Raw genomic sequence first — 22091 nt, 5'->3', positions numbered from 1 at the left:
TACAAAATGACATTTTTTTCATTTTTATAAACATCATATAATAACTGACTTTAGAGTTCTAATTAGGACTAAAGAAAGTAGCACAATGCTTGATTTAATGGACTCATCAAACTATTTAAATGTATTTTCACTTTTTAAATTAGATCTCAGCCCATAGGAGTTATGGAATGAACAAAGTGTCAAAATACATAGCAGGGGACCTGGTATCCATTAAGTTTGCAATAAGTGGCAAGGTTTCTACAGTTTCACTCATATGTAGGATCTTTATAGATTAGAAAACCATGAAAGTAAAAGTCATAGAAGTAGACATACTGCGCACAAATATAGAATGTTTATGTGAAGCAAAGGAAAGGCACAGAATAGGTTAATGATATAAGTGTCAGAAGGGGAAGGAAAAAGTGGTGCCATTTCTAATTTAATCAGAACAGATCTCAAAGGAAGATAGTGCATGAGAAACGGGAAGAAAGTAACTGATTTTCTCTGTTTATATAAATAGCAATCACGAAAACATCCTAAAAAGAATATAATCAGTGCAAAAGTACAAAAAGATAATGCCTGCGTGTTGCTAAAAATGTAGCTGTTTGCATATGAAATTAAACATATGAAAAATATATTGTACTTCACAGTTAAGAATGTCATACAAATTATTTCAAATAAAAATAATTAAATGGTTTTCCAGAATGATAGTCTGATCATTTCACAGAGATCAGTAAATGAAACTGCTTACAAGGGACTTTTATGTTTTTAATTACCTAAAATTAGCAAGAAGGCTTTCTAAAATTTTGAGTGTATTTTAGGAAATTGGTACAATAATCAGGTTTTACTATCTATCTATATCTATCTCTCTATCTATCTAGGTATTAATATGTGTTAATTTAACATATACTATTAAACTGTAAATTTTCTAATAAAATATGAAAAGCAGAGAGGTACTTCAGGATAATGTTTTTTCTTTAAAGAAAGAAATTCCTGTTTTTGACCCCCATTTCTAGTTCCTTCCTGTTCATATTACTTCTTGAACCTCTTAATAGTGAAGTAGTTAAAACTCATAGTAATATAAACTGATTACATTATTAACAATATTTGTAATTATTGGATCAACCCCATAGAGATGCTGTAATTAGTAATTATTACAAAAATATGTACCAAATAAAATGTGCTTATTATTTTATGTATAGTAATAGATACAATGGTTTCTCAAACATTGAGGAAACTGGCCAGGGATGTAGCTCAGTGGCACAGCACCTGCCTGTCAAGCGCGAGGTCCTGAGAGTGATCCCTGGTAAAAAATATATATATATATTAAGTACCAATGATTAAGGTATCTGATTTAAGAGAGCCAATATTGAAGAATAATAATGCCAATTTCAGCAAGGGTTTATACTATGTATTTTGACATTTTTATATATACAAGTGTTAACTGACTATGCATGCAACATATTAATAATGTACAAAGTGTACCATATTATTTAGAATCCATAACTTCACATTATTTCCAAATATGAATATATAAAACAGATTAGTGTCACTGTAATACTGTTGATCTTATGAAGATGTCTGAAACAAATATTAGAATTACTTCAAAGTCTAACATAATATGATACAACATATTGCATCATTATTTTTGGTTGATAGTTGGAAACTATGATATATTAGATATGGGTTTAAAGATAGGAGATAATGTAATTTTAATGTGTATTTTTGTATCTTTCAATATTCATTTTTAAACATTAAATTAATGATTATTAATAAATCTGCTTAATTATTTTTCATTCTGTGCTCAATTAAAGAAATTTATAGAATAATTTCTGATCTCATTGAAGTTTTCAGCTAAGCCACAAAGTGTGTTAGAGATAGAAAAATACATCATAAATTATCTGTGCATATATATTGCAGACAGTCATGAAAAAGAAAACGAGACAGCAATATCATGAATTTCTATTCTGATTAAAACTCCTTTGTAGATGGCCATTTTATACCGTATGGTGTTTTGAACTGTAGATTTTGTATTATGATTTACATAAAAATTGCATAATTGCAATCAGCTATCAATTGTTTCGAATGGTTGCTGTATTTTTCTTAGTTTGATATATGAATTGGCAAAAATACCAGCATGTGTCTGCTTTTAATTAAATGTAACTTATTTATGAAATTGGAATGTTCTTTAAAAATGCATAACATCTCATTTAGAGAGGCTTGCTCATTAATCCAAAAATAACCATTGTTATTTTAGTTCATCTTCACTTTACACTATGGTTTTATATCTTTTTTTGACATCTTATTCCATTAGATTATAAACTACCTAATGTATTAGGTCCTTTAAGTGGACATTTAACATATATTATTTATTTATTTATTTATTTATTTTTTTATTTTTTGGTACCGGGGGTTGAACTCAGATCCTTGCTCTTGCAAGACAGGCCACCGAACCGCTGAGCTAAATCCCCAGCCCTAACATGTATTTTAATAGTACATGAAATGTTAATTTATAAAATAGGACTGTCCCAATTAATATTAAAATATATTGAATGATATCAATAAATGATATTAATTTTTCTTTTTTCCTGGCAGGATATAAGTCCTGTATTTGTTTACCCTTGGTAAATAGTTTATTTCTTCAATATCCCAACTTTCTTGTACACTAATAGCTCAATGTATACAAGTGTTATAAATTTATTTTTATATAGAAAGTCTACCAAATATGTTTCCTCATAAAAATTATTAATAAAATTATGCTAAGGATGAATCCATCAAATTCTAGGCATAATAAAATAAATCATTATATATTTTATATCATTCCCTAATCCTTGCTTATTTGCTGCTTTAAAAATGCTAATTAATGGTATAAAATCCTTTATGTTATAGCACTGAGATAAGTGGCATAAAATTCAGGATAAAAGATTTCTTCTCAACTTTAAAAGAAGTCCTTTCTCTATACTAATGCCATAAAATGTTTTCAGAAACTCATTACACTAAAATTATAATATTTAGAGCTGAGGATATGCCTATAATCTTGCTTTTCACCTTCATTCTACAAAAGCATTAGCTGATACAGCCAGCTGAATTCATTTGATGAATATAACATTATCAGTTAAAAATAAATCTAAAATAATACTAAATGTCCTTCATTCTATTTAATTTTAACTGCAATTCAGAAGACAGAGGCATACATGTTATGTTTAGAATTTGATGTAAAATAAAATGCACACATTTTTATCCTAGTTATATTAGCTATTTGTGCACCTAATTAAGTTGATTTAAAAATGTATACTCTATTTTTAAAAAACATATCAGTACCCTTTTTCTCAAAAGTTCGTAAATCTCTACTGACTGTATTCTTAATAAATGAAGATCACATTTTAGATACTTTTTTAATGGTTTGACAGTAAATGCTTTTTCTCATAAGGGGAGCCCATTTTCTGACATCCATAGTGTTATGAAATTGGAAAGATCCTATATTTTGTATTTGTCCTTCACCATAATAGTGCTCTATTCTTATTTAATCACCATTATAAAAGAGATTGAGGTCTAAGTACAGTAAAGAGATGAGCTAATTTTATGTCAGATCCACCAGAAGAATGGCTATGCTAACCTTGCATACAATAGCAGATGCAATGTATTAACACGAACATTCATCAGAAAATACAGATAATTATTGAGCATTACCTTAGGCTGAACAGAAAGTGAATATTGTTTAACTGGTATGTGTATTTGAGCAGCATAATGAATTGTATAAAGGAATAACTTTTACTAGACTACTGTATATTCTCTTATAGGTAATCAAAAACTTTACTTTAGAAAAATACCCCCCCCCCAAAAAAGCTTTTCTTTTGGGTAAATCTAAATTATACATTGTATTCATTAAAGGAAAATATTACTTTAGTATAAAACATATTTCATTAATCCTATAGAAATAAACAGGATACTGTTAAATTCTTATTAAAGTATTGCCAACTGTGGTAGTGAAATTGTGCCAGCTTGACTGGCTTGGGAGCCACAGAGCTAACTAATGAAGCAGACTTCTGAATGTGTCTGGTGGGTCATTGGGTAGCACATGTACTCTCTGGGTCTGTTCCTTGCTCTATTCCCCAGTCACCATGAATTAAGCATCTTCTGCTCTGCCAAGACTTTCAGCTATGATGTTTTTGTTTGGAGCCAGCTTAACATGGGCTAAATTCCCCGAAACCGTGAGCCAAATTAAATATCTCCTTCCTTAAATTGTGGATGCTGGGTATTTGGTTTCAGTGACGGGAAAAGCTGACTAAAGCACAAACAGTAAGTGTTATTTTTAGAATTTAGAAACAGAAACAAACCACAGGTGTATTTGCAAGCTAAAATCACTAAGGAGAATTACTATGCTATTTGGCATAATTTAAATGTTTCCATTGTCTTTGTTCTCCACACCTTCCAGATTTATTTCATTTTAAAGAAATCACTTAATGAATTACAGGGTCATATCCATTCTGTCTCTACCTCTTTTTTTACCTTTTGTGCAGTTTAATCCACTTAAGCTTATTTTTGTTATATTTTGCTATCTCGTATTATTTTTCTTTTAAGAGCTGTAAGAAACTATGTTTGGGGTTAGATCACATGTAAAAATATATTAAAATTTAAAGTTAAAAATATATATGTTTTTACATTAAGTTTATTGGTACTTTTTAGGTATATAGCTCAGTTACATTCATTATTGGGATCTTGTACCTTTATGTAACATATCTTGGTTCTTATTTTTTCCTCCTACCCCAGCTATCCCTCTACTGAGTATCTTTCCAAAATAATTGAAAGAATCATACCACAGCGATAGGTACACACCCATGTTTATAGCGGCACAGTTTGGAAACTGGGCTGTTTCCAAGTTTTAGCTATTATAATCAACTGGAGACTGGATAAAGAAGATGTGGTTTTTCTATAAAATGGAGTACTATTCAACTATAAAGAAGAAGAAACTAGAGACATTTATAGCTAAATGGATGCATATTGTGGCCATATTCTTAAGTGAAATAAATAGGACACGTGTATAAATACCAAATAGTTTCTCTGGTGTGAAAAACTGAAAGTGTAAATAAGGTTCAAATTGTATAATTGATAACATGAAATAGGAAGAAAAGGTCCAGAGGAGTAGGGGAAGTGCGAAGGGAAGGAAAAAGGAAAGATGGGAAAAGAGAAAATATGAGAAAAGGAAAAATGGAAATAAAGTCTTTGTGAACAGGGAAGGGTGGAGGGGGGTGATGGGAGGGCAGGGCTATGGGGAAAAATTAAAGTTAAAAATATTTTATTGGAACACATTTACTTTATATGCAAACTCTGAATAATAATTTCTTATAAGTTTGAGCAAAACAAAAATTAATCTGCTTCATATTTGAAATTGTGCCAGAATCTAAATCAGTCTAAATTATTATTAGTTTGATAGCAAGGGAAATGCTTCCTATGTATCTATGAATAGGCAACCCGTAATATCCACATCACCTGTATGACCAAATGAAAGATAATTGGATTGGTTCTGTAGTGAAAGATACAAAATAATATTCAACCAGTTCAGGCTCCATAATCTATTAAAACTAAGAAACAGACTTGATCATGTCACCTTGTTAAGGATCTCACTGAAGTTGAGATTTTGGCTTCAACAAGAAAATCAACAATAATAATATCAGAATTCTTCCATATTGCCCTTATCTCTTCTGTCTTCTCCTCTTCTTAATAATATAATACACATATTCGTATACATAATTTTCTTATCTGAATTAGAATGCTAAAACAATTTCATATATTCTCATCACATAAAATGTCTTATATGTTCAAACTGGAACTGTTCTTGTAATAGAGCCCTGGAGAATTAGGTACACAGTGTTTTTCCTTGAACAATATTTGGAGGTACAGGTAATTTGTGAAAGAAAAGCATACTGAGTAGACTAATTGCAGTTATTTTAAGACATTTAAAATCTTTGATAAATTTGGCCTAAAGAAATATTTAATAATTGACAAATTCAGGCCTTTTCATAGAGCATATAACTAAATATTACATGAATATATTTCACTACTTAGAAAATACTATTAGAACTTTTATATCTTGTTCTGTTTATACTTTAACTTCCATTTTCAGTATTTCATTGTTTTAGTCAACTTTCTATCACTCTGAACAAATTCTTGAGATAACCAATTTAAAGGGTGCACAGATTCAATTTCAGAAGTTTTGGTCTATGGCCACTTGCTTTGGGGCACAGTGGCGCAATATACCATGGAAGTATTTACCTGATAAAATTAGGGCTGTGGAGCCATTCCCACACCATTTGCCTGATTTTGGGCAACACCCCAGACCAATCCTCCCTCTGTTGCCTTAAGGAAGAGAGAAGAATAACAAAGAACCATGAGAGCTTTAAGCTTCTGGCCAGAGAACATGCATGCTACATACAGTGGCATTAGCTATAATGACTTTTCCTTATTTGGAATTCATTGATGGTTCATACATTTGAACTTCATGTCATGCATGTAATTACAACAGAGTGAATTATGGGAAAAGTCATGCACCCTAGATACCATTGAGATGACTCAGCACCCTGTCAATCATTTTGTCAATCATATTCCAAGAGATCCAGTGAGAGACACACATTCTTTTCAAATTCAAATGACTAATTTATTTGCATTATTTTTCTTGTTGCTTTCTCATGACCAAATCTTTTCCTGCTCTTCACACCTTTTTGTTTCTATGGGCATGAGCCAACTAGGCCTGAGCACACCCTCCCAATTAATTTTAATAAATGTAGCTGCTTTTTTTTATCATTATGTGTGAACTTGCAATTCTTTGCTAGTCATGAACAAGAATCTGGAATCTCATTGTACCAGAAGGAACACTTGGCAGAAGATACCTGTTTGCTTCCTGGTGGCTGGAAAATAAAGACAGAGCAAGGGACTTGGATGTCAACAACACTCTCAAGATTGTACCCCCAGTGACCTGCTTTCTTCTTCAAAATTCTGACCTCAAAGTTGCAGCAGCTCTCATTAGTGTTACAGGAATTGTTTACTTGACAATTACTTATAGGCATCATTATTTTAAAAAATCTATTCAGACTTAAATGAGTAAAATCATGAAAGGAATTCAGTAACAGTAAAGCAATAAATACAATTCTACTGATATTTTCTACATTTAAATCCAAATTTGTGTATTTAAGTCACCCTGAGTCCTCATTCATGCAGTCCATGATAGAAATCAATAAGCCAGATTTAAAATTAGAAGGACATTCAACAAGGCAAGGAAAACATTTCAGATCAGTAAGTGTACAAATGTATCCTGGTGTTTGTTCTCAAACTTTTACTAGCAGCCAGTCTCCCCCAGGCTCATCTTTTAGGATACAAAATCATCTTGATACATTTCAAAAACACTGCTTTGAATTGAGCAATCCGGAAGAGGTTAAGGTGAGATCTGAAGACTAGTAAATAAGTCCCTGATGTGTTTTAGTTGGTGACAGTTTTCAAGCTGTTTGCTAATACACTCTACGAATTCTGAAAAAAAAAATGATTTCATGTACATATCTCTCTTTTAGGATACCTTTATTTGGGAAAATATCTATAGAAGGCATGAATTATTCCTGTATAGTTGGAGCTTAAAAATTTTTCTCACAAGACTTAGGAAGTTTTTAAAAGGTCATGTAGCAAATGAGGAGAGAACAGTGGGAACATTATGTTAAATACAAGAGGCTGCCCAAATTTAAATTTGGGTCAAGGTTAACTTTTGTTTCTTACAAATTAGAGCGAAGAGCTAGCTTTGAGGTAGTTGAGTTAGAAAGGGCCCTCCTTGGTACACCCTTTGAGATCAAATCATAACACACGAGGCCTTTTTGTTGCAGGAAAATTATCCCTTCTTCTTTTTAGAGGAAGACACTGGGCTTGACCAAAGAAACCTCCTCTAGGTTGAGCTTGGCCCCTCAGCAGGATACCAGTGTGCTCTGCACAAATTGAACAAACATAGTGTATGACTTTGAAATCTAATTGCTAACTTTAAGCCAAAACCACAATTACGGACATGCGTGTGCGCATTCACATTTCCAAATGTGAATCCTACTTGACACATGTAGGTGTAAGTTCATTTTGTGCATACAGTTTAATAAGGATACAAATCACTTTGAGGTTTTTTTCATAAAAAATTTGAACCACAGACTTTCTCATCAATTATATTGCTAGTTAGTTTAAAGAATGTGGCATTTTTCCTTCTATAATGCTCAGAATTATTTCTTTCAGAATATGGTACAAGGCTGAAGAAAATGTTAAATTATGACCTAATTTTTCAAAGAAGAAATAAATGCAGAAGTAATATAAGTATATTTTTGTTTTTTAATTAAGGATGTGAGCAACATATGCTTCCTTTAAAAGTATATTTGAAACAGTCTTGTTTCAGTTGAAGGAAAGAACATAGGTCAGAGGTACTCATTAGAGCTTAGTACATGAATGAGCCTCTACAATTGGCCCCTGGAGGGCAACAGTTAAATCATGTCCTATCTTGACAGTAACACTTAATGCACAACTTCAGCATAGCACCTTAAGTTTATCCCAAAGCATTTTGTTTGATATTGCTCAATCTCTACATTTTGTAGCCTTTGCTCTTCGATTCTCCAACAGAAAACTCCTCATAGGTAGTGAATAAAAGTATGAATTCTTCATCTCAAATGATCACGATCTCTCCTTTTATGTAATTCTGGGAAAAACAAAATTTGTAGCTAATATAAACTGACAAAAGAAGAATTTCAACCATTCACTTTTATAACACATGGACAAGCCACAGATTAGGTTTGTGTTACTTCTATGTGGGTTTATTCATCACTTTTAATTTTGTGGAGAATACTTCTTAGTACATCATAAAATAGGAACAATGGCAGCGTGACTAAATCTGTTTGGAAGAATTCATTCTAACCGTAAAATGACCTTTTATTTCACTGAATCTTAACATATCTATTGTATCCATGTCATTGCTTTTCCTCTTCTTTATAACTTATGTTAGTATGTGTTCAAATCAGCAGAGAAACAGTAAAAATGATTACTGGATGCTAATTATACTTGCTAAATATTTGTCATATTTTCTGCACTGTGTGAATCGTGTTCCTTCTCTATAACACTACTAATATAAGCCAAAATTGCTCTCCACTAATACAAAAATCACAGTAAGTGCATTTGGAGTGCTAATTTCCTTGCTGACTTTAGCTAATTTTACAATTTCATTATCATTTCATCCTCACTGACCAGGAAATCTTAAATTGTTTCATTTTTGAAACGTATATTTGTGTAAGCCATTTAAAATCCATTTAGAATAAAAACTATAATTCTCTCTTATTCTCAGGCAACACATTTGTATAAAAATTCCTAAATTAGAGAACCTTGAAATAAATTGAGGCAATGAACATTTGTAGCAGAAAAATAACTATTACTATAATCCTTAATTAGCTAGAACCCATAATTAGTCAGCATTCATTGAAGACTATTAGAATCCACACAAATGGAATATACAAAAGTAGCCATGTGTGTTTTGTTCAGGAGAATGATTTTGCAATGTTATTTACTATGAAGAGAAAAATATACATGGGTATAAGCAATTATAATGACATTTATATGTAAACGACCACATGGTAAATGTACATACAGAGACTAGGGAGTTAAACCATTTGGTTATAATTGAATGACATCTGTGTTATGCAAAAACAACACACTCGTTGAATGCCTGAAGGTTTCCTTTGTGTTGTTTCCAGTTTTTCTATTTTGTTTTTTAAATTATATGACAAAATTACAGAACAGTAATAATGGAGTGGAAATGAAAAGCTTAAAGCCTTTTTTTCAGAAAAAGAAGACATACTATTTTGTAACATCAACTGTTCTATTTATGATTTGTCAATTGAGATTCATGTGAAAGAAACTTTTTAAAGGAATAGATATTTAAGTTGCCTAAAAGTATTCTAAATATGTCAAACATAGGAGTATGTTGTGTGTTCTATCAGATTCTTAACAAAATTAATGATAGATTATTCAACATCCAAATATTAGCTTCTCTCTAATTTGAGTCAGAATACCTACAAAGTCCATTAATTTTGTAACTGGATACTGGATATTATTTGTATATGTTTTAGAGTCAGGGGGAGAGAGAGAGAGAGAGAGAGAGAGAGAGAGAGAGAGAGAGAGAGAGGAACAGAGAGAAGAAAAAAAAAACAGGAGGCAAGAAGGTGGAGGAGAAGGAAAGGGATGACAAATAAATTTTTCTTAAGACTATGGAGGCTGAAAAGTCCCAAGATCTGCATTTGGCAAAATTGTCAGATCTAGAATAGCAATAATTTTAGTCAGAATCTAAGGGTCTGAGGATCAGATAAACTAATGGTGTAAATTTCTATTTGAGCTCTGATCTGAAGGTAGAACACATGTCCTGGTCAAAAATAGAAAAGTGCTAAAGGTGTAGGGATAGTGGGAAGGGTAGGAGAAAGGAAATAAGGGAAAGAAAAAAAGCATGAAAAAATGGAAATAATGTATTTGTAAATAGTGAAGGGAGGAGGGGTGAAGGGAGGACAGAGGTAAGGAAAAAAATGATAACCAAGACCTGTCATGTAAAGGTACAAGATCCCAGTGATGAATGTAACTGTACTGTATACCTAAAATGTACCAGTAAACTCAATGAGGAAAAAATAGGCAAGTACAGAGGAAAGAGAAACTCCTTGAATCAGAATTTTGGTTTTACATGCTTAGGTCCACAGTGGAGTGGGTGAAACCCACTCATATTTTGAAAGGCAGTCATTAAAAATCTGTGTAAAAATTCAAACGTCAATTTCATGAAGAAATATACAGATACATATAAAAGTGTTTAACTAAATATCAGGGCACCACATTGTCCATTCCTCTATTAAATTAATCATCACATCTGTCTAAAACCAAATTCATGATTTCTTTCTCTCCTCATACTGAGTAAAAAGATAATTGCTGCGATACTTATAAATGACAGATGCCCTGAGTTGGGCCCCTGCACAAGCTGACATACTACCCACATTCACAGGAGTGTAGCAATAACAAGAAGCCAGCAGCAGCCCCATATAGCTACACCTGCAAGAAAGCTGATTATCAAAAAACAAAAAACAAGCAAACAAAAACCAAACAAACAAACAAAAAAAACACCACACAAGACACAAGAGACTTATTGTTTCTGCCATTCTGCTGCTCTTATCTCCACCCTGTTTATCAGCCAGCCCCAGGCCCATCACCCATGGAACCCTAAAATTTTCCACCCTCTCAACCAGCACTCTCTCTCCCCTACCTAACGTCCTTATTAACTGCACCATAACCTCCATATCCTCCTCTCAGTGCCAATGGCCTTCTTGCCCTTGGCCTGTCTTTAACCAGTCAGCAACAAACTCTTAACTTGTTGCTTGAACTTTGCCTGCCTAGGCTGTCTCAATTGTGAATATATCTGACCTTACAATAAATATTTCCCATGTCACTCTTTACTTTTTGGTATATAATATTATTTGGAGATGATGTTAGAAAGTTGGGTAGTTTCTATAGTTTTCTGCTAGGGTTTTGTTCTTATTTTCTCTTTTCTCCTTTGAAGAAGTATGTGTAATATTTTTTAAAAAGTAGAAATCTGAACTAGAAGTCAAGGTTGTGTTCAAACTTTGATTCTATATATTTTTAAGCATGTGATATAAAACAAAATTACCCATAAGTGAGAAAATGAAATATATATTTTTAGCGTGTTATTGCATCAATAAAGTTATATGTATATGGGCTTCTCTAGAAGTTGAATTGGCACCCTATAAATATTCATTAAAATTTTGTGAATTCACTGTGAAAAAAATTTTAAACTGTTTTATCAATTTTTCACTATAGAACCCTTGTACTCATACTGTGAACACTTTAACCTTTATCTTTTCAGAAGAAAATAAGGAAATCCAACTCTTTTTGTCTTCAAGAAGAAATATATTTAGGGTATCATAGTTAATAGTGATTCATTTTAGGGCGCATAGTCAAATAGATTCTACGGCATATCAGTCTATTTAGCTGCATTGTATGGAATCAGCTGGGTTACATATAGCTGCATTCTATGGATTTTCTCACCACTTGATAAAGTTTTTTGTTTATTGCTGCTTCTTGCCTATTCCACCTTTTTCATCCACAGTCTTAGTCCTTGTTGTATTTGCCAATTATAATTTCCCTAGAAAATATATGTTTGGCTAGGTAGTCACTACTGTATATAAGCAAACACTTTTAGTAGTGTTTTTTGCCATAAGTGACACTAAGCAGACCAGAGATTAATAACACTGGCAATACATCATTTCTGATCTAATCAACATGGTTTACGTTGGTAGAATCTTATGTAATGAAGAAGAGAGACTTAAATGACACAGGGCCACATCTGACTTCTTATTCATCAAACGTCCTTTACCAATGGAAGACTTTATAAATTCTAGTGGAGTAGTTTACATAAAAAGTATTTCCCAATATTGTGAACTAAAACTATTACATTGGAATGTTTTATTTATTCATGATCATATAAATCTACTCAAATAAATATTTATATTGGCAAATTTTGACAGGAGTATTAATGACACCAAAAGGAATAAAACAGTAAAAATATACAAATTCAGAGGAGAAGCAAAAGTGATCCTTGATAATATTAATATATGTATTTAAATATTATCAAAATAGTACTAACATCCTAGACACACATATTTTTAAATGATACTGGTACATCAAGAATATCACAGAAAAATTAGGAAGTAAACTATACAAAAAGAATAACAGATAAATTTTTTTTTATAATTTTGAAAATTACTGAGCCTAGCAACTGTTTATAAGGTTAATCTTTCATTGGAGGTATATAGTATTTATAATAATGTCCCTCAATGTGTTCATTTTTTAATCTTCAGAATTTATGAACATGCTGGGTGGAATAGAAAAGAAGAGTAAGGGTTTCGAATGGAATTAAGATTGCTAACCTGCTGACCTTAAAATGGGAAGGTTGGTCTGGATTTTCTCAATGGGCCAAAGTTCATAAAATTGGAAGAGGGAGATAGAAGAAGAGACTCAGAGGAAGAGAGGTAAAGACAGAAGCAGTGAATGAATAAAGGAATAGAAGCAATTTATCTGTAGCTTTGAAGATCAATCAAGGAGATCATCCATGACACAATGAAGACTTCATCTGAAAGCCAAAAAAGACATGAGTTCTAGCTAGAGGAAATAAGGGTGCAGCTGTAATTAATATCACTGATTATTGGCCTTTAACTTATTAGCTAGATTTGCTTAATCTATCACAGGGCCATTTTAACATCCAGTTCAGAGAGTCAAAGTGAAGTACAAGAGAAAGAACAGAGCAGACAAGAGGGAAGATGCTATGTTGATGGTTTGACTGAGTAAGTTGCCACTATCAAGAATTTCAGACAAGGGGGAAAAAATGAGAACCAAGACCTGTCATGTAAAGGTACAAGATCCCAATGACGAATGTAACTGTACTGTATACCTAAAATGTATCAATAAACTCAATGAGTGAAAAAAAAATTCAGATGGTTACTGGAAGTTTGATAGAGCAAGGAAATCAATTTCCTCCTGGAGAAACTAGTTATAGTGTACCTCTGCCAACACCTTGTTTTCAGCTTAGTAAAACTGACATGTCCCTCTTTTCAGAACAACAATTAAGATCATAAATTTGTGTTGCTTTAAATTCGTGATATTTGTTCAAGCTGTGATTTAAAGTTAGTACAAAATAATTCCTAATTTTTGTTGTTAAAGACAAGATTTCACTATGTAGTTCAGGCTAGCCTTGAACTCACTATGTAGCCCATGCTGGCCTTGAAATCTGAATGATCCTTCTGCCTCAGCCTCTGGGATTACAGGCACATGCCACTATTCCTACAATTTTCTAATATTTTAAAAAACTAAGTCCTCTTTTAGAATGAGACATATTATTTGCCCTACTGATTGTAATCATATACATGAAGCTGTAGTAATGAATGTTGAAATGTGTGAATAAAAATTAGGAGAAAGTTTCAATACCATATATTAAAACATTTTCAATTTATGTTATTTCCACTTGAATATTGTTATCAGTGTAGGAGAGTTTTTTTTTCCAGTCTTCATAACATAGAACCCTTCATAATGACCCTGAATGAAACCTGATTTAGCAAAACAAAAACAATGAACAGAAAGTAAAACAACGCCCCATTTAAAAAACAAAATAATAAAGTTATGGAAACTTTTTAGTGAGGTATAACACAGAGATACATTCTCATGCAATTCTCAGAACACATCTGGCCCCTAAACCCACTTTTTTGTAAAAAGGAAAACAAATGCACAGAATAGATACAAACGCTGATTATAAAATGGTGAAGAGTCACCTCGGTAGTGAATACATGAAGACTCCCGTGGGCTCAGTGTCACCAAAATGTGATGCCACATCCACCCTTGTTTCTAAGAAAATAGGCATAGCCTTACAATTAAAATGAAATGACTACAATATACTATGAAATTAAAATATTAGAATATTTTTTTGTTCAGATATTAGAAGAATAAGCTTCATAGATACTCGGTAATGAATGGAAATTTGGTTTGGACATAGTTTTACAACTACGTCCTTGGGGAAAATTGTGTAATTTATATACAAGGCATTTATTGAACATAGTGAAAGAAATTTTTTCTAAAGAATTTGTATATCACACACAATGTTCAGATCGGGTTTAGCAAGAAGCCAATAGTTTGCAAGATATACTGGAAAAAGAAGACATGTCATAGCAATGAATGTAAATATACTCCTTTTCAATGCTATTTAAGCAAAACAAATGTCCCCAGAGAGACAGCACAAGTAAGGCAGATCAAGTAAGACCATCTGGGTTAAAACTGGCAGCTTTTACCACTCTCTATCACCCTCTGTACCTTGTATGGCAACTGTCACTATTATTTATTCACTTAGAATGTGTACAGTTTATTGGTGATTTCTTTCCACATAGGTCAGTGACCTATGTCTATTTTGCTAATACATGGATCACAAAATATCTTCCAAACGTTCTTCATAAAAATTTTCTGTGGAGTGAAGTAAAATTATGTAAGGAAAAGATAATTTAAATTGAGTTGACTTATCAGTAGAAAGTATGCCTTGTTAATTTCTCTACCAAATCATTTTATTCTCATATATTTCTCATTTTAAAATCATTAAATACTGAGAATTTACTAAAGAGCTTACATATATATATATATATATATTCAAATGAAGATTTCAGTCCTCAGAAATCTCAAATCCTTGTAAATATAAATAACCTCATATTTGAAAGTTATAACATTTGTCTACAATAACTAAGATTCTGAATGTGTACTTATGCATGGATATTCTTAGACTTTTTTTTAAAGGTCCACATTTTATGTGTATTCTGTTCTCCCCTCCTTCAAAGTCAAACTAGGGAGCTACTTTCCTTTACACAATTTTATGAAATTGTATAATTCACTTTGGCCATAGAATTTGAAAGTTTTACTACTGAACATGTTTTTTTCTTTAACAACATGAGCATTTCAATCTCTCTTTTCCATAATATGCAGCTGTAAATTCCTGTCATGGAGGAATCCTCTAATTTATTCCTCATATTACCTTAGAGTCTAGTGTCCACTCAGCATTTCTCTAGTACTCAATTTAAACATAAATTATATGTTAAACATGTTTTCTCTAGCAATTAAACCAAAATGAATTTTATCTCCCTTAATGGATTAACACTCCTTGCGGGTACAAATATATTTGTTCTGCCTCTGTTTAGTTTGTAGACTTCACTGCACATACTATTTAATATTCATTTTCTGATGGCTGGAAATTGAGATTGGCAGTGGGATTTGCAGAAGTTTAATAAAGACTGACTCAATATTATTAATATATTTTTATTATTGCTGAAATGGAGCTAGTAATTTATTCCCATGCGGAATGAGTTGAAATTATAATTCTGTTGTCTTCTGATTTCTGACTTAGATCAAGCTCTTCTTCTAAGGACCCTGACATTTAGAAACTTTTATGAATTATAGAAACATTCTGATCTTCCAAGTTAACACTAATGAGGGACCCACAACATAATAAATAATCATAGATAATAAGAAAACTACCTGATGAAAATGATTGCTACATTCTAATTATTACTTTTTATTGTAAAATGTACAATAATGTACACATCTTTAGGTTGTACAATCTGGCCTTTACTTGAGTGGAAGATGAAATTGAACACTACCACAAATATTTATTTTAGATCTAAAATTTCATGTATGAGCAACTGCAATAAACATCCTCATATCATTTAATATTTAAATTAATTTCAGCCTGTAATTAATTAATTTTAGCCAATTTGTCTTTTACAATCATACTGAGCATATATTATTATCCAACAGATGGTACAAAATCATACATTATGCAGTCTGTTTTATTAGAAACCATATCTACCATTGATCTGTCTAAAACGGATAAAGTTGTACTTACTAATGCCACATTTCTAGATTACGAATACCTGTCATTACCTTGCAATGCTTCAATAAACTCTTCTTCACTGCCACATATCCCTGAAGTTTATGCTAACATGCTTCTTCCTCTCTGAAATTCACAATTAATACACAGCATGCCACTCGACTCATCTGTGTGGTGGTTCAATAAGCTTGAAATTCTCATTTGAGTCCCTTGAAATCCTCTGATTATTCTGGGGGGGGAAAAAGGATTCATTTGCTAGTGATTGTTATTTTTCTGTGTAGATGATTATTTCATTACTTTGCCACAGATATTTTGGGAATCATATTCATCTTTTCCTTTTGACATCTCCAGTAAGTATACAGCTCTTTCACTGCAGTTTAACACCTCTTCCTGTTACCTTTGTGAGATTGGCTTCCTGCTGCTTATTGAACGTATCTGTTGGTAAAGACTGTCTTGTGTGTATGTTTGCTAGATCTTGTTCTGCCACATCAGAGTGGGTATTGGGCCTGAAGATATGCGGGCTTTTACAGATTATTATGTCTGTTTTCTTACTTTGTGAAAATACCTTTCTCTCTTTGAGTCAATTTCTGCTTCTCCTTTGTTGTACTTAAGATGTGGGTCAGTGGGCTCTGGAAACTGGATTTATTTGTGGGACAAGATATTTGACATCTGCAACTTAGAGAAAGGTATTGTCTCTCAGGGTTTCAGAGGTTTCAATCTCCAAGGAAGAGACACAGTAAAAGAAGGTCATGGTGGAAGAAAGCTGCTCAACTCACTGTAGCAGACAAGCAGGCAGAGGGGATTAGAGCAAGTCAGAGAGGAAGAGGCCAGAGTCCTGACATATTGCCCTAAGGTCACACCCCCAGGGAACATATACCCTAAGTAGACATCCTACTACCTCATTGAGCTATAAATGTGTCAATACGTTCACCCACTGATGAGGGTAGTGCCCTCACAACCCAGTCACCTCTCCAGGACTCTTTTAACTCAGAGAAGGTTAACTGTCACAAGCTCATTTGCAGCTTGCAGTATTTCAGAGCAGGGCTCAGGTTCATCACAGAACCAGAGGCGGAAATGTGAGCCAGCCGTTTTGTGTTGACTCTGAGTAGCAGAGCCCTCTCTAGTCATCAGCCTCATCGTAGCTATAGCACATACTGTTGCAGCTGATTTTGTGGTTTTTTGTTTGTTTTTTGTTTTTCTTCTGCCTGTGAGGAAAATGACTTGTGCTTTTCTTGGCAGTTCCAATGTCAAGATGCAGTGGACAGAAGGGGTTGGAATTCTTTCTGGTGGTGGTGAGAGCATAATGATTATTTTTGCCATCTTCCATACAGTTGGAGTCATCCCTTTACAGTGATAAGCCTTTTGCAATGTTGTGCTCCACAATACTATAGAAAAAAAATCGTTCATTGCTGCATATTATAAGCATATTTGTATACTTTTTGAAAATAACAAACACATTTTCAGTAGTAAAGCTAAAGTACTCTTACTAATGTACCACATTCTTACGTTAGTTTTCTTGTGCTAATACAATCCACCATACAAGCAACACCTGATTTGCAGATTATGCTGTGATCTAGTAGCAGGAATTCGATCAAACTGTAGGTTCTTGATGGCACAGAAGCATTATTGTTTCCTTAGGAAGGGAGAAAACTGATTATCTGCTCACCAGTGGACTGAAATCTCCATTTACCCAGGCTGTTCTATCACTGTCATTGATTAATTTGAGTTAATCCTTCACCCAGAGTTAATTCTTGATGCTTCATTGCTTTATTGTGTCATCAAAAGTGATTGTCATGTACCACGGTGAAAGTCACATATTTCCTGGACAGTTTTATAATCTTTTGTGCATTACATGTTTACAACATCATGCTAATAGTTGTTAATAGAATTATTGAAATCAGTAGGATTTGCTTTTTGTTTGATTAAATTGGTAGACTTGCCATACTGTGCTTTTACAAAATATGAAGATTCATGCAAATGATTGTACTTAACAGAAATAAAAGTATTTAAGTGTCAAAAATTGTAATATACAACAATTTTTACAGCACTGAATTGTTAGTAAGTGTTTTTGTTTTTTTTCCTGCATATACAGCAATATTTACCTATCACTTTCCAAAAGTCCTTTGTGGGATACATTGTATACTATAGAATACCTTAAAAAACTTGGTCTCAAATAAGTCTAATGTTTCTAGTATTTCTATGCTTCCCAGTGTTCCCTTATAAATTGATTCAGTTTTTTTTTGTTTTGTTTTATTTTTAGTTTTTGCAGTACCAGGGATTGAACTGAGGTCTTTGTGCTTGCCAGGCAGGTGGTAGAACCACTGAGCTAAATCCCCAGCTGATTCACTTTTTTTAGATCTAAAATTTAGTTTCCTCAAAAAAAATTAGTTTCCTCAAAAGAATGAATTAAACATTGATACTTAACTTTGAAAGAGTATTTTAAAATTATATGGTAACTCTGTAAAATTGCATACGGCAAATGTTAATCTTCATGAAATACTGGCGATTAAATTTTCCAGCATTAAATGATATTTTATGACTTCACTAGTTTTTGAGAGAAGACATACTTTGACATCATGTTTCTTCTCTGATATATTCTGATATTTGTCTTACATATCAACATGGATAAAGCACACTATATTTTGGAAAGAAATCGTGCTTTGTGGAACATCATTAAAGTTTATGTTCATATATATGTATAACTTTTTGTATATTTTCTTAGATTTTTCTAAGATTGTCCAGGCCCATTTTTCTTCATTCATCTTTAATCAGATTCAAGTTTCCTTTGAATGTAAGTGTAGAACTTTCTTTTAATTTTTGTAATCTTTGTTTAGGAATTTCTTAGAAAAACAAGTCTTTTTTCTATAGAGATATATAAGATATATTTTATGGTAACAAGAAAATGGGTCAGTATGAGTCATATCACAAGAAGCAAAGAAAGGGAATTTTTTTTTCAACTTTAATTGAGTTTATTGGTACATTTTAGGGATATAGTACAGTTACATTCATTGTTGGGATCTTGTACCTCTACATGACAAGTCTTGGTTCTCATTTTTTCCCCTTACCCCTGCCCTCCCTTCACCCACTCCTTCCCTCCCCATCTACAAACACTTTATTTTCATCTTTTCATTATCTCACATTTTTTTCTTTTCCCGTATTACCCTTCCCCTACCCATCCCACCTTCCCTACACCTTTAGCTCCAAGAGAGGGAATTTTTTGACAGAGAACAAATGAAATTGGAGTAAATATTTTAGGATACCTGAAACAAATTGTTCTTTTGGAAATTGTAACATTTAAAAAATGAATTATAGGAGTGCAAGAGAATCTGATGAGTTTTATGCTAAAATAAACTAAAGGTAAAATTTTTAGTAGAGATTAAAATAATGATTTAATCACTTGGACAGGATGTCAAGAATAGAGAAAAAACAAGCTTGTTAATTTAGGAATATATCAAACTTATTGAGATTTATATAAAATAAACATTCAGTTAATTTTTTTCCCCCTGTGGTACAAGGGATCAAATTTGGGACCCTGCGCTTTCAAGAAAGGCAGCAGAAATGCTGAGATAAATCGCCAGCCCTCACTTGATATTTTTAAAGGTCATCCGAATTATTATCTTTAGTTTTTAAAAAAAATTTTAGTATAACTGCATCGATTAGTTCTAATTTTGAGAAAACAGATTTTTAAATTGCATTTATTGGTACATTTTAGGTATACAGTACGGTTACATTCATTATTAGGATCTTGTACCTTTACATGACAGGTCTTGGTTCTCATTTTCCCCCTTGCCCCTACCCTCTCCTCTCCTCCCCATTTACAAACACTTTATTTACATCTTTTTATTTTCTCACAATTTTTTTCTTTTCCCTTATTATCTTTCCCCTACCCTTCCCACTATCCTTACACTTTTTCTTCCCATTTCACAATGTCAATTATATCATTAGGATCTTATTTACTATTTTTTTTATTGTTTTGGGGGATTGAACTCGGATAAAATATGTATATTCTTCACATCCATCAGCGGTTTGTTTTTTTTTTTTAATTGTTTTTTGGATACTGGGATTGAACTCGGGTCCTTGCACTTGCAAGGCAGGCCACCGAACCACTGAGCTATATCCCCAGCCCTCTTATGTACTATTATAGTTTATTCACACCAGAGAAACTATTTGGTATTTACACATGTGTGACTTATTTGTTTCACTTAGAAATGTCTGTTTATTTCCCATGCCCATTTTTGAATCAGGTCTTTATATTTGGGGGTGCTGACTGTTTTGAGTTCTTTATATATTCTAGATAATAGTCCTTTGTCTGAGAAGCAGCTGGTAAAAATTTTTTCCAACATTGTAGGTTGTCTTTTAGTTCCGTTGATGATTTGTTTTGCAGTGCAGAAGCTTTTTAATAAGATGTGATGCCAGTTGTTGATTCTTTCTGCTAGTTCCCATGCGACTGAGGATTTGTTCATAAAGTCTTTTCCTATGCCAATGTCTTCCAGAGTTCTGCCTAACTTATCTTCCAGCAACTTTAGTGTTTCTTTTTTAATATTTAGATCTTTAATCCACTTGAATTTTAGTTTAGTGCATGGAGAAAGATAAGGGTCTATTTTTTGAAATGTTTGACATGTTGAAATCCAGTTTTTCCAACACCATTTATTAAAGAGGCTATCTTGTCTCCAGTGAGAATGCTCAGCTCATTTGTCAAAGATGAGGTAGCTGAGTACATCTGGAGTTGTTTTTGTATCTTCCAGTCTTTTCCACTGATCCTCAGGTTTGTTTCTTTGCCAGTACTTTGCTGTCTTTATCACAGTGGCTTTGTAGTATAATTTCATATTGGGGATTATTATACCCACTGCCACGTCTCTGTTGCCTAGGATGGCTTTTGCTATTCTAGGACTCTTCTGGTTCCAAATGAATTTTTGGATTATTTTTTCTAGTCCTGTGAAATATAGTTAGAATTTCAATTGGCATTGCACTCAATCTGTATAGCAGTTTTGGTAGTAAGGCCATTTTCACTATGTTGAGTCTTCCTACCCAGGAGGAGGGGATATCTTTCTATTGTCTTATATCCTCTTTGATTTCTTTTTTTTAGAGTGCTATAGTTTTCAGTATAGAGGTTTTTTGCTTCTTTTGTTAGGTCGATTCCTAGATACTTCATTGTTTTGGATGCTATTGTGAAAGGAATTGTTTCCCTAACTTCTCTCTCAATGAGTCTGTTATTTGTGTACAAGAAGGCTATTGATTTTTGGGTATTCACCTTGTATCCAGCTACTCTACTGAATCTGTCAATTAAGTCTTGAAGTCTTTTGGTGGAGTTTTTTGGGTCTTCAAAGAAGAGTATCATATCACCTGCAAATAATGACAGTTTAACTTCTTCCTTTCCTATCTTTGTTGCTTTAATTTATTTCTCTTGTCTAGTTGCTGTGGCTAATGTTTCCAGAACTATATTGAAGAGGAGTGGTGATAGTGGGCATCCTTGTCTTGTTCCTGATTTTGAACATGAAAATTTTCATTTTTTGGCCATTTAATATGATATTGGCCATTGGTTTTTCATAGATAGCCTTTATTAAGTTGAGATATTGATCATCTATTCCAATTTTTTCAGGGTTTTTATCATGAATGGGTGTTGAATTTTGTTATATGCTTTTTTTGC

This window comes from Fukomys damarensis, unplaced genomic scaffold (assembly GCF_012274545.1).
Source record: "Fukomys damarensis isolate Sample0158 unplaced genomic scaffold, DMR_v1.0_HiC HiC_scaffold_6, whole genome shotgun sequence".
Taxonomy (NCBI): Eukaryota; Metazoa; Chordata; class Mammalia; order Rodentia; family Bathyergidae; genus Fukomys; species Fukomys damarensis.
Note: the sequence above shows the minus strand (reverse complement) of the source record.